Below are 18,174 nucleotides of genomic sequence, written 5' to 3' on the forward strand. Positions count from 1 at the left end.
TTTATAGGGAGAATGAATTGTCAAGTTCCTGAAATGCCTCATGCTACTTTAATAAGGATACATTGTTTCATATAAACATTCTTTCTTTTTTAATTGTGCTAAATTAAAATATAATCAAGTATATGCTATTGTGCATTAAAATCATATGTTTAAATAGCTTTGTATTGTATTAAATTTAATGAAATAAGGATTCTTCAGCATTTCATATATTGCTTAGGTAGCCTTTTTTGAAATGAGCCAAACCTCCTTGTTATGCTTGCATTCTAGTTTTAGTGTCTTTTGGGGAATAGATTTACAAAACCAGATTCTCAGACAGTATCTTTAATAGTAAAACTTTTTATAAATGTGACTTCCTGTCCACTTCTCTTACAGTTTGAGAGAATTTCATTATATACCTCTGCATCATAATAATTTAATTTTCATTAAAGATGGCAACATTAAAGACTAGTAAATCAGACTTCTATAAAAAGAATAAGTCAAATAAGTTACAGTGTTTGCAGCCGTAACTCCTGCCCAAGTATGATGTAAGCCCAGAAAGGAAATTAAAAAATTTTCAACTATTTTTGTAGTGTAGACAACATATCTTAAAATTGTTTGGAGAAAGTTATTTTCCTCATAGAAAACACTATGAGGTTTGATGCCAAGAATGAAATGCTGATCTTGATTTACTGCAGCGAATCACCTCAAATGCAAGGAGTTGCAAAAGGTATTTCCAGACAGAGTTTGAACCCAAACAGGCAATTGCATATGTACATTTATTGTAATCCTCCCAATTGATCAAATTAAGTATTACTCCCTTCATTTGTTTTTATTCTCTCTTTATCTACAAAAAGAGAAAGTTAGTGAAATCTGAAGTGCAATGGTATTATTCTGATCTAGGATAGCTAATGCATGAGTTCATTTTATGCATTTTTCCCTCTAGTCTTGTTTTTCCCTTCTTCTAAGAAGGCATGCTATTCAAACGTGAGTTCTACTCTCTGGCACAAAGACAGGGAAGAAGAAGAAATTCCCTCCCTTGTATCTCTCCGCTTTGCCTGCAGTTAGTGACTCATATGGATATTTCCATCTTTTCCAAAATCACAAATCTTGTTTTTTAAAAGATGTTGAAAGAATGGTTACTAAGTCTTCTGAAATAACTCAGAACTTTTCAGTTTATAGTGCTTTGGCTTTTGTAATTGAGACCAAGCTTGGATTCTAAATTGAACCATTAAGAAGCTACTACTAATTTTAAGTGGGCAACAGACAGCCCTAGGGAGAAGAGCATTTTCTCTGTCATAAATTGTAGAGGTAAATCCAGATTAGAGACTTTTTTTGTTCCCTAATCTCATGGCTAGCTGTGACAAAACCTTTGACTAAGTAACGTGAGGAATTGCTTGTTTTTCATAGTTCTGGTGGCAAGTTGTGAGAATCGGCAAGCATTTCCAGCTTTTACAGAAGAAATAATAAAAAGTTTGAAATCATTAAAATGTTTTTTATTTACATACTAACCAACCATTAAAATCTTAAGTGAAGGAAATCCTTCCATGATTACCGTATGTCACTGGTTTTCAGAAGGCTTTTGTTCAGAATTTGTACATTGGTTCTTCAGGTCTCTAATATAAGCTGTCTCAGTTCAGGAGAGTGTATGTGCCTTCCTCAGAGTAGCCTAGGAAGTTATTCTTACAATAGTAGGTAAATGAACTGAAATCTGTTTGAGTTTTACTTAACATCAAATAGGCGGCAAATCTCAGTTTTAAGACTAAGTCAAAAACATGATTCTTCAAGGAAGTATAAATAATGGTGTGTGAAAGCAAGCTTTTTCCACCTAATGCTGAAAATGTTTGCTGTTTATTTCAATAATGAATATATTTTGATAGTTAAGATGTTTAAGACTGCATTACTTGAAGTTAAATAGAGGCAGACCATTAGGTGTATGGGGCAGGTTCTCAATGATCAGAGACTAAGTTCTAATTCTCTGCCTTTCTTATCCTTCTTTCTTTCTACTGTGAAACAGAAAGTCAAATATTAGTGCAGCTAACTCTTATATTACAGATGAAAAGGAAAAGTTTAAATGTCCTGTTTCAATGAATTAATTGTCCTGTGAGGTGTGTGGCAATCTTTTGTTTGCTTAAGAACATTACAATAAGGGCACAAAGGCTCACAGCCCCCTACCTGAGCTAAAGGTTCATGTTAAAGCTGAGACATGGATGAAGTTCTTTCAGCACTAGTAGCAGTTGATTATTACCCAGTTAGCTATAAATCTAAATACTTGCTTTTATCTTCTTTCTTTCTGTAGACATTTTAAAACAGATCTGGTTTAAATATTTACTGACGAAAAAATGAGTTTGTGAATTGCTAGAGGCAAGGTTGAAAGGATTCTATAATGAATAAGTAAAGAGAGTATTAGAGGCCGGGAGAATTGCTATCACCTTTGTGTAAACTTTAAAGGGGACACAATGACTTATGTGTGTTTTTAGGATGTCAGAAAATTAAATACACAATGATATAGTTATATTTTAATTTGCTTAGTTCAGGTAAATAAACTGTAAATACCAATCCTATATATAGGGTCAGCATCTAAACATTAGATAAGAAATGAAAGCATGTTTTTAAAATTACTATTTGTGTTCACTTTGTAAACTGAAGACATTTTTCTCACCTGAAGACATTTTTTTTCTCAACTGAATTATAGAAAAGGAGTCCTTTGAAGTGGGAACTAGGCTGAAAACCCAATCAATCAGAGATGTAATTTCTGAAATGGAAGGTAGCATAGACTGTCCCAAACTGGTATCTGTTCAGCAGTGAAACAGCAAGATAGATACAGTTCAATGATTCTTTTTTCTTGGCACTAATTTAGGCTTGCAGAGTTCACTCTCCTGTCTGCTCAGGCCAGTGTTGTGCTGCCCCAATGGTTATGCTTCAACTGTTAATGAAACTCTTCAGTAAGCTAGATAGTGGGTCCATCCATGATATTAAAAGAGTTAAAATAATCCCTTCTTAAGGTTATTTTTAAAACTAATGAGTTTGTTAACCCCGAAACACTTGTGGTGGTACAAGTGAAGGAGAGATGTGGGAAAGGCTGGGGTAAGAAGCAGAAGGTTTTCCAAAGATACCATTGCTTTCTTTGAGCAAGCATTATGTTTTCAGATAGTCTGTCTTAGCAAATAAGCAAAAAACATGAGAAACCATACTTTTGGTCATAAGAAGGTGGCAGATGAAAATTAAAGTGATGGAATTATTTTATCAACTTGGCTGTATCAGCAGTTCCTACAAGAGTTTACTGTTGTATTGTTCAATTCACAATGCAGAACAGCACCAGAGTCACCAGAATCCTTTAGCTTCTAGGCAGGCTTTCTGCTAAGCAGAAGAACCTGTGACATTGAACTTTTTTGAACTGTATTAAAAAAAAAAAAAAATAGTTCATCGCACTTCCACACTACTGTTCCTTTCTGGACCAATCTGCAGTCAGTGGTGTTCCCCTGTTATGTGTAAATTCAGTCTAGAATTTGGCTGCACAAACGGTTAAATTGGAATAAATTGTGAGAGTCAAGGAAGAGAGGAAATGAACACCTAGGCTCCAAGAGCATTTTACAGCCAAAACACCACCAAAGGAGCAGCCTTGTCCTTTCTTTTTTCTTTTTCTTTTTTTTTTTTTTAATTATCTGTACTATTATATTTTTTAAAAAATAAGTTTTTGCACAGTATGTCCACCCAAAGTCATTCTTCCTTCTCCAGGACTACTTCTGCTTGTCTTCATGACACAAAGCAAAGAGCATGGAGAGCTGGGGGGGATAAGGATGGGGGTGAGATACCATTCTGTGTGGAGCTTGGGAAACTAGCCTCTACATGTTCCAGGAAGTAAATGCATTCTTTGCTTCAGTGAAGCAGAAATGTTTTGTTGAATAAGTCACAGCGGTGGAAATGTCTATAGTTTGATTGTAACATCATGTGCCTTTGAAATAAACCTGCAATCAGGTCTAAAATTACCTCTTTTTTTGCCATGAGGCATTTTTTGAGATAGTGATTTCAGTGATAGTGGTTTCAAATATAAAGAATATCTCAAACTAGAAGACATTTTTTACTAAGATGAGGAATAAAAATACAGACTACAGCTTGTTGGTACAAAATACATATAGCAGATCATAGTGAAAATATTACATTTTCATGTGAGACACCTATATTTTACTTGCTTTAAATTTTGTTTCTTTAAGGAACTTCTACAACACTTTGACTACCTCCACTAAGATTGATCGCAAAGCTCCCTGTACAGTTTTCTTCTGTAGGTTTTTTTTTGTAGTTTGCTTCTGTATATTTACAGAATTGTTTTTCTGAGAATTATATGCAAGTGTCCTAAACTGCAGCTGAGTCTCACTCTTTAAATCTACAAGGTATATTGTTTCACTAATGAAAGGTGCTATTTAAGGGATAAAATATGGTGGTATTTCCTGGTGTTAAAAGTAGCTAGTACAGGAAAAGTAGGATTTGGTTTAAATCTATTTATTTACATTTACAAGATTAGGATCTGTGATTTTTGTAAACTTTCATGTGAGGGTAATGGATATTTGGGGTATGCAAGGACTAAACTTCAGAACAAAGAAGATAAAACCCTAGAAATTACAGTGTGCAGAGGAATATTGTAGGGTGACAAAACACAAGATTAAAAGTAAGTGTGGGGCTGGGAGCTTGCTGGTTACATGTGTATTCTCTAAAATACTTTACCTGGTGGTGAAAGAGAAAAATTACCACTGTCTCATCTTTGCTGGAGTTTTTTACATTATTTCATTAAACATAAATATAGCATTTTAACTGTTTTTGGATTATGTTCAATTCCACATTAGTTCCTCTGTTTACGTAGTGGAATTTTAATTTACTCATATCACTTTCTTCTTTCTGTTTACAGAATTTTGTGATTTAAAAGCTCTCGGAATCTAGATAATGTTTTTCCAGCTATTAAGTTTTTCTGTAATTTTTATTTGGTTGCTTTATACAGTAAACTTTGTATTACTAATGCAAAGCAGCCTTTGAAAGTAGACTGCTTATGTGCATATGAGGCAACTGGCAGCTGAAAATATATAACGAGTGAAACCATTCTTAATTATTTGGTTTATTCCAACATATATGTCTATCTTATTTCAGTATTCTTTCCGATTTGGGGTTACCTCACAGCATCTCTCATAATCCCCTTTGCCATGTTGGACACGGTGATAGAAAGCAGCTGGAATATTATATAAACCTTTCATAAAAGTCATAAGGAGTGACAGCCGATTTAGGTATAGCTAATAGCATCCCTAGCTTATAAATATCAGTACTGGTTTATTACAGAGACATTAGCTTTCCATTGTCTCATAACTGAAATGTACACTTTTGTAAAAATGTAATAAGTCAGTATGATATTTTCCATATGTGACCTGATGGTAGAGTAACTTATCTTCAGGAAGTCTGAAATAAATTTGACTAGGTGTTTCAGAGAGATGAGAATTGCTATTCATGTCTTATAAAGTTTTATTACAATTTTATTTCTTTCACTCATCGTAGATCAAAGAGAGTTAACCTAGAAAACCTGAATGTTTTCAGTTCCTTGTCCTTGATAATTGTGATGCTTCTGACCCATTGGGGAATGACTTAGAGTCAAACAGCTTCTTCCTGTTCTGAATGTACTTTACATGTTGGGCTTCCCTCCTAAAACAAAAAGTTGCAAACAAAGAGGGGGCAGATCTTTCCTTCTTTTAATAACAGAGATGTTACAACTAAAATTACTTATAATAGTTCTGAAATGTTACTGTTTAGATTCAGATTCATTGCGTAGTTTAATCATGTTCCAAAACTTTCTCCTTGCCTATCTTTTTTTTTGCATATACATTGCCAACTGACTGTCACTAGCTCCTGTTTTCTGTACCTCTCATTTCTGTGCCTGTATCTATGAAAGTACTTCATTATGTAGCTTGTTATTACTAAATAGGTATTACAGTTAGTAGACAGAACTGGTCAGAAGTGTTTCCCCTCATTTCTGTCCACCATCCCCTCTACTCCTGTTCCTCCTCCAAAAACAAAAAACCTGCGGCGTGCTCCAAAATGCAATGGAAAAAAAACAAAACATCAAATTTTCTACAGAAGAAAATTTAGCTTAAAAGTATTGAAATGACATTGCAAGGAGGTGCTACTCCCAAACCCAACAGAATTTCTTTGTAGCCAGCCAGACACTTTACCAAGGAATCAAAATTTGGAAACCAAAACTCTCAGGGCTTCTAGTCAGTCTGAACAGTTAGACTTCTGTCCGCTTTCTTGCACTGTCCTTAAATGTTTTGTTCCATGCAGTTTACTTTTTACAGAAGAAAATTTGTTCTATCAGAAAGACTTACAATCGCATGTAATATAGCTTAGTGCTGCAAAACTGTAGGTGTGAGGGCTGTTCTAATGAATTGATTTGCTTACTAGTAACTTCTGTAGAACAGAAGTACTCAGTGTAGCATGTGTGCTCTGTTATGAAAGATTTATTGTTTGAGTCTATAGTAAAAGGATAGTAACCTGAACAACTTTAGCAATTCTAATGAGTCTTAGAAATTTCCTGATCTTCATTGAAGCTGTTATTGATTACATGTATGTTGCCATAATTAAGGCTATGTGAGACGGATTGTGAAACTTTCTTCTGGATCAAAATGTAGATAGAAAGTTCCACGGGGAAAAGGTTTTTGTATGTGAAATCTGTCTGTTAGAGGTGTTACTTAATGGAAGAAGGAAGCCCAAACTGATACATCAATAGTGCAAACCATCCATCTTTCAGTAAATAAACAATATTTTAACCTCACTTTGTCCTGGCAAAAGTAAAGGTTAAGTTTTTTTATGTGAGTCTGAAAATAATACTCTTTCCTTTGATTCAAGGGCAGTCATATGTATACATTTTATGCAAAATGCTGTTGATGCTAGTAAGTGATAAATAAGGTGGTAGAATACTCATTTTATCTCAACATGCCAATTAAGACATTTGTACTTTTTAAGGATTCACAGTTTACTGTCTCTCTGATGGTAGAGACTCATGAATATCACTACTTCTGTTGCTAGCTGACGAATGAAGGAATGCTGTAGCTCTTCCAACAGAGCAAAAATACCAAACCAAAACAACCCTTTCTAGTTCTTTCCTGCTGTTACTTTGTGCAAGCTTGTGATGTAACGTAGGTGGGATGCTGCCATAAAGTTTCTTCTCAGAATTTGTGGGGTTGTGTCCCACCCTTGTGCTGGTTGACCCTCACAGCTGTGCCTGAGGCTGTAAAAGGCTATCAATAGGAAGTGCTTTCTTGCTAACTGTCAAACGTTTCCTGCCATTCTGCACCGGTATCATTTAAGTTCTGGATTTATCTGGATTGAGCTGAATTGGGTTTGTTGACTGAACGCTGATCAGAGTGTTTGGTGATTATCATTGAGCATGTGGATCATTTCTTTAATGCCTGCATCATACTAGTCTCTGGATCTGCGAAAGAATTTTCCTTCCTGGCAATTTAGCATTCTCTGGGGGGGAAAACTCCTTTTCCCTTCCTGGCCACTGAAGGCCAGGTTTCTGAGAACAGGGAATTTGTCTTTAATTGTTCTTAACTATGATGTGTTTGAAACATAAGGGATGTTGCCAGTCCCCCATAGGTGTGACAGTTGTCATTTCTGGCTGATAAAAATAATTTCAGAATTGTAAATTATCTCTTTTAAATCCTTTTGACCCTGATAACTAATTTCTGTCCATGCTGACAGAGTAACAGAGACCTCAGACAAGGAATTTTCTGATTTTATAAAAACAAGTGACCTAGTAGTGAATAGGGAGCTATACTAATGCACTCAGTGAGAAGGTTGTAGCATAAGCTCCTACTGCACTCTTCAACAACATAAAATCTACTTAAAGGAAAATAATGTAAAACAAATGGTAATTTCTAAGCCTCCTGAAGGTGTTCATTTATTATGATTGTGGAGGGGAACAGGAAAATTGGAATAAAAGAAGCTTTACTCCCTAAAAAAATAATATAAAATACAGAAGATTACAATTAACCGTCCCTACTATAGAAAGCTGTTAGCAATATAATTATTAAATTATTTTCAGAGTACGCAGATGTAATGTAAATGGCTTCCATCATACAATGGAAATCAGAGAATAAATTACAAATGGAAATGTTGTTTTTAAACATTATTTTTTATAATCCCTGAAAACTTAATACCTAAAATATGTATGATCATAATCCAGTAAAGTTTTAAGCAGGTAGTATGAAGTTTAAGTGATATTTGACAAAGGTCAATTGCACTGAAAGGCATTGGCTTTCTGGTTTCAGCATGAGAATTGCACTACTTATGTGCAGTCCATTTTTATATACTAAAGCATGTATTAACATATTTCATAAAAAGCACAAAATACCAGCATAAATCTCTTCAAAAATACATTCCTCATTGCTTACTATAATATGATGAAAAATGTATAGCTTGAGAGGGAAATGTCAATTTATGATTTTAGAATAAATTTAGAATAAATTTAGAATAAAAAAATTTAGAATAAATAAAAAAGAATAAATAAATCCATTTATTTAATGGATTCACATCATGATCTCATGCAACTGTCAGTAGGACTTCACATAAGTGGTGCCCATCTGGCATTCAGATGGTTATATTGAATCAGTACACAGTAACGTATAGGGCAGATTTCGTATCTTTGTTCCAACTCACAGCTGGCAACCCTATCTGCTAATCCCAGTGAAAGCTTCAGTTTGAAATACAAAACTACTTTTGAACTTGCATATCCTTCCCCACAGATGTCTGGAGCCTTGGTGATGTGTTTCTTTTATGATTCCTTTTAAATCAGGGAGTGAATTGTTGCATTAAGAGTGAAGTTAGGAGTTTATTGCCTGAAAATGCAATGAATCCTTAAATAACCATTTAAGAGCATGTTTTATATAACAAAAAAAAGCTGAGAGTGACCAAAATACTTAGTTTTGCATGTTTTTGCTTTGTTACTAGGTTAGTTTTTCACTTTGTTATTAGGTTAAAAAATTCCTTAGTCTATAGAATGAAGTTTGCAACTGCAGTATTTACTTCTAGTTCGTTCATCTAAAGTATGAACTAGCAGTTTGCAGGCATATTTAGTTTTGTTTCTTGACACTGTTAAGTACAGTTAGAAAATGAAATTCTCATCTTAACTGCAGAGTATGAGAATTTCAATATGTTTTTTCAAACCAGTTTACCCTACTTTTGTTTCTAGTAGTAACTTGTGCAACCTTTCATCTTATGAGTCAATCCTATAATTAGTATCCTTCTTTGCCAGAGGCATACTGCATGTTTGTTTTAGGTACAGAATGTCTGCAAGAAATTTAACTTAATCATTACTTTTTAATGTAAGAGCTGGTTAGCTCAATTACACTAGATTAAAGTGAATTTGAAGTTCCTGAGTTACAGAGAAGGGGCTAATCTTGACCTGTACTGAATAAGTACTATTTCCTATGGCTTTTTTGTTTTGTTTTGTTTTTTTTTTCTTCTTATGTGCACTTACTAATGTGGCTACCCCTTTAGCCCAATCTTGCAGTGGCTATAAGCAATTATCTGTTTGTTGTATGGAGTGGGTTTACAACGTTGTTATTTAACTTGCCCATTAGGTTGATCAAAACTATTCCAGTATTGCATACATTGCAGTAAAGCTGCAAAACATTTTTTCAGTTAATTTTTACTTTATTGTGTTCAGTGGTAACCTGAAAAAAAATAAGTAGTTACAGCTTTTCAGTAACTTCATTAAGATTTCTTTTTTTTTTTAGACAATTTCTACTTACAGAAGCATTAGACTATTTTAAATACATGAATTTAATAACATGCTTTTAAGGTATGTTCAGACTGAAAATGCTAGTTTAAATTTATCTCTTACAATGACCCATCTAATTCTGGAAATGGTTGCATTAGCACCACTTCAACAAAACTGAGTTTTGGTGCCTACTGTATAAATATATAATGACTGTTATGGATTTTGCATACAGAAAGTCCAAGTTGCAACTGACCTGCAAGTATAAAATACTGCTAAACAAACACATGATAGTGGTTGGGTTTTTTTACTCTGCTTTGTACTGGTGGATGCTATTGGCTCTGCTGCTTGGCTACAAAATGCTTAGGCTGCATTTCTCTTAAATTCTTGAACCAAAACAAAAAACAAAACAGCAGAAAATGGGGAATCCATGTAGATTGAAACTTAACATATTGCCAACTCTCTATGAATAAGAAAATAATTGAAAAGCAAAAGAACACTGAAATATTTCTGCAGAGGAATGGAATTACCTGGAAGACTGGAATGTATTTGAAACAGGATAAAATGCAGTAGCCTTAAAACAAGAGTCATGCGATAAGGGCCTCAGCGATTCATTATAAAATAACACCTCATGAGCTGGAAACAACCTAATAGAGGAAAGACCTAACAGCCCTACTGATCACTTGGGTCATTCCAGTTGTTGCTCTCTACTTTGCTCCCCTCTAATTTTTTGGTGATAGGCTTCACACGTTCTCACTCTTGCTGGTTCACTTGTGCTAAAGCAGTGTGCTGACAACCTCCTTTTTTACAAAGATCGAAGAGCGATCTTGCGTGGTATTCTAGACAATGACACGTACCTTTGAGGTATAGGCTGTGACTGTTTCTTAAAAAGATTAGCTGTTTCTTACAGCTTTCTTAAATAAAGGGCTGCATCCACCAGTTTTAATAATGTTTCATTTAAGTGCATTTAAGTGGTATAACTGTATGTGCATACTAGTGAATGTACGTATACTTGTAGTTACCATAGCTATATGTGGAAATTTAGGATGGAATTAATGCACCCTAATTTAGGCACATAAAAGTTAATGTGTAACACTGAAATTGTCAGCCCAAACTCACAGTGTTAATCAGCAGAGAGAATTGGGTACCTCAAGAGTTCAGGCAAGCCAGATAAGGTAAGCATCAATAACTAACACTAGACACTCTTTTAAGACATTTCAGATTAATTACTTCTCTAGAGATTTTTATTTCTGCCTCTGTTTTAGAAAGAGAGTCCAAGGTGAGTAGTTCCGACCTCATCTTTAGACCTTTAGGCTTCTGAAGTTAGAGTTTCATCTAGTTGCCAGTATCAGGTTAAATGAAAACTGAAAATTCAATATTGAATGACTGTGTGTCTTAAAAGCTGATCTTCCTCTTACTTTTTTTAAGGAGGGAAATGGAGTTTTTAGACTATAGGTTATTTTTATGTTTTTTTACTCCCACTGAGTAAATAAAAACATAAGTAATAAATAAATAGAAGAAAGTTTTCTTATTCTTTGATGAAATGTTTCTTACAAACCAAAGCCCCCGTTCTAAGAAAACTTGCCAAAGTTAGAATGTGCCAGAATTGAGGCTTGCAACCATAATTAGATTCCTTCGTATATAGTCACTCTGATACAGGTTTTATTTACATTGTTGCATATGCTGTTTCCCACTGGACCTTTGTTCATCTAAAGCACAGGGTAGGCAAAACCTGTAATTCTATGTCTGGCCTTATTTGCCACCCACTCTTTTATATTCTGTACAGAATGCGAGTTACTAATTCCTGCTGGGCTTTTCTGTGGTTCTGTCACTGTAAAGCAGTTGTTACAAATTTTGCAGTTGTTATTGACTTTTATCTTTACAACAGAAGTGATGTAAAACGTATAGTGACTGTTACACAGTTAATGAACTGAAACAGAATCCAAGTCAAAATAGTCAAAGGTGTCCAAATCCCTGCATTCTTACTTGACAAACCCGGAGTAGGATGCCTCCTTCTTGACTGTGGAAATCTGTAATGGCTACATCTCTAAGCTGCTGACTTTAGGCTCACTCTGTATTTGGTGGAGAGAAATCATCAAAGGAGCTGTTTAAAACAAATCAGGTTAATTGCACCCTAAAAGAGCGTTTCTCCCCCCCACCGCCACTGTGTAGAGAAACTTCAGGTGAGTCCCACAGAAGCAGATATTTGCTTTGATCAGATAGATCTCGCCAATAGAGCTTGACTTTTCAAAGATAACCTCTCAGAGCGTCTTCTGTATTCTATGACTAATTCCTATTGACTTCTGTTAAAGAGGGGAGATGTTATGTTTCAGATTAGGTAATATAACAAAGCAAAGATCTTGTATGCAGCAGCCTTTTGTTCTCTGTGACTTGACTTTATCCCCAAAGCTTTAAGTGGTGAATTAAAAACTACTTTTTATAAGCTATTATTATTTCTGACTTCAAAGCTACAGCTTTTTCATCTGTACTGAAGTTTTTATGTGCGTGGTTACTATTGCACAGTAGGTAACTTTCTTTGCAGTAAATCTGGACATTTACTTTCATATTTGCAGTATTACAGTAAGCTGGTGATAAATGTTAAGCTTTCAAAGGTGTTAAGGCTGTATGTTATGACATTATGAAAATTTATGTTTAATCCCATGTATTTCAGAATACTTACCCAAAGAAGCATTTTTTTAAAAGATGCTGAGGTTGCAAAGTTGAACATTTAAAAAGTTAGAAAATACTAGTAGGGTTGGTTATGCAACTCCTAGCTTCCACTTTAATTCAAAATCATAATTCAGCCCAGTTGTGTGTAAGTATTATGAAACAGTCTTAATTACATAAACACACTCTGTGTTTTCCATCGTACAGACATATTTACCCCCAATAAGTGAAAATGGCTAGCGGTTATGTTTTTAAAAAATAAAAAACCAACCCCACCCTACCCCCACTCTCCCCCCTCACAAAAAAAATAAAAAACCAACAACCCTACATTCAGAATTAGTTCCTTGCCTGGAGAATTTAACCTATGTCAATGATCTTTTAACATAATTATAAATAGGAAAAAAAAAAAAAAACAAACCTGGTGGGCAACCCGAAGTATGATTTACTTAGTTTTGTTCATTCCACAAATGTATTTCACGTGACTGTTGGCTACACAAAGAGGGGTCCTTATTACCTCTGCTGAAGATCTACCACTCGGCAAATTCAACTGGAAAGATTCAATACGCTTTTACCCTGCTCAGTTTATAGCCTAGTGGCTAAAATAGTCTCCATGGAGGTGGCAGAGGAGGCAGCTTGGCCAATTCAAGAACTTCCTTTTTCAGCAAAATAAGTAAATAACCCTGCAAATAATTTGATATACAAGTATAGTAGGTCTTATCGTAGCACTCATTTATAGAAAGTTTTTGTTTGAATATCTAATCTCTACTGTCTAAAGCTATAAAAACTTTGTGACTGAAAATTACCACAGTGTACCCTGTGATTCTGATGACAAAACAGGTATCCAGTCTGCAGACAGAAGTGAGGTAGCTGAGTACTGTTGTTACCTTTACAAACCATTTTAAAGCAAGGAAAAACTGTAACTCTTGAAGATGTCCTGCATAGACTATTAGTGATGTTTATCAAAGTTTGTATTAACAAATTTAAGATACAGGCTTACAATCGTCATGCAAGCTTTTGCTCTGCTCCCTGGGTTTTGCCACAGCTGAACCAGGACTAAGAGGGAAAACAAATGAGGTAGAAAGTGCAGCATTAGAAATTACTTTTCACTGTGTCAGAAGGAGACAAGAACTCTTTTGTGACTTATTTACAATTTACTTCTTGCTTTACTGGGATACACAAAAATATATTTAATTGTGTGTTCATTTCAGTGATTGTGGGTTTAGATCATAGATTGAATCACAGAATAGCAGTAAATATACAATGAGATTCTAAAGGGTATAGGATCTTCCTCTCCTCTTTCACAAAACGTGTAATGGCTGTAGTTACCCACTTGAAAATGGTGTGGATTTAGGCAATAAAATTCTTCTTCTGCTGGTGTGGGCAATGTCTTGTATAAGTGTTTTGGAACTGAGAGTGATAGAGTGTGTCTACAAGCAATAACTGTCATAAACAGACTTAATTGACTTAAGTACTGCACCAAGTTGTTTTTATTCTATAACTGGGTAGTCCTAAAGATGAAGAGGGACTGCACATAGAGAATACAAAACAGATCCTTTCTACTTTCATCTTCTGTTGAAGAGACAAAGCAACTTTCATAGCTCGGGTAGGATGCGTGCATTCTGTAGTTGGATTTGAACAAGAGAATATCCTGAAATATTGCATTCTTCTTCCCAAAACACATCTGGAAAAGAATTTGGTTAAAAATACAAGTTAGAAGTGAAGCAGGGAATAGGTTTTCTTCTGTACCTAGTGATCTCCTATGTTCTGACACAAATGTTATTTGATACTGATTCAACACATGAGAAGACCTGGGAAAGAAATTGCATTTTCTGCAAAATAGATGTTAGACACCCTCAACTGTCAGAGGTGCAAAGTGAGCTGCTAGAAGCTAAAGTCAGAAAGGTAATTGCTGACAATATCACAATCATATTAGCAGCAATATATACTTTGTGTTACCAGATCATGCTAAGTATTTCCAATTTATGGAGGAGAGACATACTGTCTTTTCACATTGATAAGCAATTATGTTGGGGGGGTGCATGGGGGAGGATATGTAGTTAAGCAGTGACACAGATTTTTATCCCACTTCTCTGATTTTTTTGCTTGCTCTCAGGTTTCTTTCAGGTTATTTGAGGGTACCAGTGATTTGAGGCTTTATTCTCATGTATTATTTTTAAAAGGCTAGATGGTTCTCAAAGGTGAAAGTTCTGTGTATGAAACAATGTTACTTTTGAGCCCATATATCAGTTCAATTTAGATGACTATGGTAGTACCAAGAATTAATATCTCTTAATTACTAAAAGAAAAATGTTGGCTATGCTTTACAGACATAACGGTGTGTATCTAGTACTGTGGAGTTCATATATATTTTAAATTCACATACACAGTGTATTTGTTCTACCATTTTAAGCATAAAAGGCTGTCAGCGGTTGTGAAAACACGCAATGCAAGAGAAATGGTCTTGGAAATGAATAAATCAAATTCCAGAGATTTTAATTTATAAGCACATTTCTCAGCATTTCCAAACAATGGATAAATGCTTGAATAGTCATTTTCTCCCCTAGGGCTTTTTGGTACATTTATTTAAAAAAATAACAAACCCAACAAAATAGTTAAAAAAAAAAAAAAAAAGTTATAGGGTATAACTTGGAAAATAAAGGCTTTAAAGTCAGCACTTGGAGTACATTTGAAAAATGTGGTTTGACATGATGAGCTTTTGGGTGTAGGCCATGCACACAAATGGCTGTCCTTTAACAGATGTTGGGAGACTCTCTCTCCAATGTTTACCACAGTCTCCAGCAGTAATGTGTAATAAAGTTTCTTACCTCCCACTTGAAAGATCAGGAAAAGGGAGGCAATCTGCTGCTTCGTAAGGACTCAGAAATATACTCAGGACAACTTACTTTCCACTGATGTTAATGCTCAGTAGTATATATTACCCATGTATTTTTTATATATACGTATATGATACATGTAGTATGTGAATTATATACACACACACCATGTTTATACATAATACATTATTTTGCTTATTGGGGACTAGGTAGATTTTTAACTGAACATAAGCATATTTTAAACTTTTTTCAAAACAAAGGAGTTTCAAGATAAGTCACGTTGCCTTGCATTTTCCATAGATCAAGAGCGCACACACAGATAGCCAATGCAGTTCAGCTGAGAGGCAGTGACTCGTTAAATTATCATAACTTGAGGGTATGTCTGAGCCCTTGGTTCTTGTCAAATTAAGGTTGATACCACTAACTTGGGCCAATCCATATAAAGGTAACGGGCAAAGACTTTTTATAATAGGCAAATGGTTGTTTCCCCTCTCTTGACCAGAAATACCCATATTCCAGGAATTAACAACATTTTAATTTACTTTTGTATCTTATTTTCAATCCTTATCGTAAAAGTGTTACCATGTGTACTTCACTAAGTGACGTTTTCATTATTGAGTAAGCCCTCTTTGGGTTACCATTGACTTGACATGCTAAGAAAGAAAACCCAAACATAATATTCCACATTTTTTCTTCTTCAACTTTTATAAGTAATATTATTATATTATTATTTATTATAACCGTGGAAGAAACATAAAACATTGCAAGTTCTGTTTTCACATGGTTAATCTACCACTGAAAGCTTTCTTTTAGGCATGCTGATTCCAGTAGTGACTGTAACTAATCATAGTTCTGAAAAAAAATCTGAGAAAATAAACATGAAATAAGTGAAGTCTTTTTACATTTTGTCCTTTCTCTGGTTGTTTTGTATAATAGGCTGAAAATTCAACTATTCTGTTTATTGGCAGAAGTTGGAGTGATACAGCTGGGATTCATATGTTCCATATTAGTTGAGTTACTGCTATTTAACCATCTTGGATTAACAGAAAATTCACTTGCTTTTAAGAACCACACCTTTGCATATACTAACATTACGATGTACTATTGGTTAATTAAGGGAAGAATGTGTATTTAGGCTTACTGCTCAAAATTATGCAGGAGACAGCTCGGTATTTTGGGTACTACTTCTTCACCACTAGCCCATTTCCAGAATATGTTGGAACTAAGACTTAGAAAAAGAAATCTATTTCTTAAATAAAACATATTTTCTGTTTTATTTTGTGATGCATAATAGGCGCATATTTTCCAGAATCATACAACAGTGTGCATCTCCTCCCTCCTTTCTTAATGTGTCATGTCCAATTTACAGAGTGTTTAATTACACATCTAAATTTAATCATGTAGTCATTTAATAGACGTAAGAACAAGTTTAAAGTTTAAAATGCAGCTCCTTGCTTTACTGAAATGGGACCATTAAGTCTGTGAGCCTGAAAAGAAAGAGAGAGTTTATGAAAATGCATACATATCTGAGTAACACTGAAAGCAAAGTTCAGCAATGCCCAACGGGCCGCTTCTACAATAGCAATCCACTTCTGAAATGTTGGGCTCTGCAGGGAAGATCACTATCATTATAATTAGAGCTACACTACAATGGACTGCTCACAGTAGCTATTCCAAAAAGTTCTTTGAAGGTGAAGATGAGTGGTAGGCATTCTCAGGAACAGAAAATTGCTTTCTCGGGTTAAAAAAAAAAAAAATCAACCAAATAAAATGAATCTTAAATAACTAGGTGGCTAAAATAAATTTAAACTTTTGCCATCCCTATCTAAAATAAAATGGCTGTATTTCCAGTTTGGATATTGCTGATGGACACTAAAGAAATATGTATCATTTATAATTTCCCAGAATATGTAATATGTAATTATACTTGCAAAGAGATATATTTTGTGAGCAAATGAAGAGAGACAGAAATACAGCAGCTCCACCTCCAGTGCTCTTGTTCTATTTTTACTTTCAGAATTAACAATTCCTTTTTCTAATAATTATAAAGACCTAATTTCTAAGAACTGTTTAGTGCTTTTAGGTAGGTACATTTATACAAGTAGGTACGTTGATATGAAAAATATTTTAAGCCATTCTGATCAGTTTTTTATTGTGTTGTTTTTACATACTTGTCCAGGCCGTCTTTAACCTTCTAAAGACTAGATCAGGCAGTTGACTAAAATTGAAAATCTGATATCAAAGCACAGTCCTTGATTTTCATGACAAAGACAGTATACATTGCTGTATAGACAACTTTTTTTTTTTTTTAATATAGTTTTACACCTTCTCACAGAATTATATCCTGGAACTTTAAATACCATGCAGACATTTCTGCAGTCTGTTAAAACTATAAACTTAAAACTATAGCTGTGAGAATCCTAGAAACTGAGTGAAAAGTTTTCTCTGTGGAAGATTGCAGTGCTCCTGCCAAGAGCATTCAAGTTATGACAAAAAGATTATGACAGTGGTTGGTTTTTCTTTTAAATAACAATGAAGATCTGGGAAAGAGGTCATAGAACTTAGCTCTTTGAGTAATAGGAATCATAGAAGAACATAAAGAGAAAGACAGTTAATAATTATTTGAGAGGAAAAGTACCTGAGACCCTGAATTGAAATTTTGTTCTGTTATCTGGAACACAAATAACATATAGACCATCTGCTATGATAATGAAAATGGTAACATTTCAGTACAAGGACAGAGTTTCAAAATGTGTTTCTAGTTCATCTAGTTCAGCCTCTATATTGACTCGAGTTTTGAGATATTTTAATAACTCGGAATCACAGAATGGTTGAGGTAGAAAGGGACCTGTGGAGATCATCTGGTTCAACCCCTCTGCTCAAGCAGGGCCACCTAGAGCTAGTTGCCCAGATCCATGTCCAGATGGCTTGTAAGCATCT

General features: G+C 34.6%; 1 protein-coding gene across 3 annotated transcripts in view; it reads left to right on the forward strand.

Moving 5' to 3' along the window:
* Nucleotides 1-18,174, forward strand: part of TNFRSF19 (TNF receptor superfamily member 19) — a 58,359-nt gene that overhangs the window by 27,602 nt on the left and 12,583 nt on the right. The window lies entirely within an intron of this gene.

Source organism: Chroicocephalus ridibundus, chromosome 1, assembly GCF_963924245.1.
Source record: "Chroicocephalus ridibundus chromosome 1, bChrRid1.1, whole genome shotgun sequence".
NCBI lineage: Eukaryota > Metazoa > Chordata > Aves > Charadriiformes > Laridae > Chroicocephalus > Chroicocephalus ridibundus.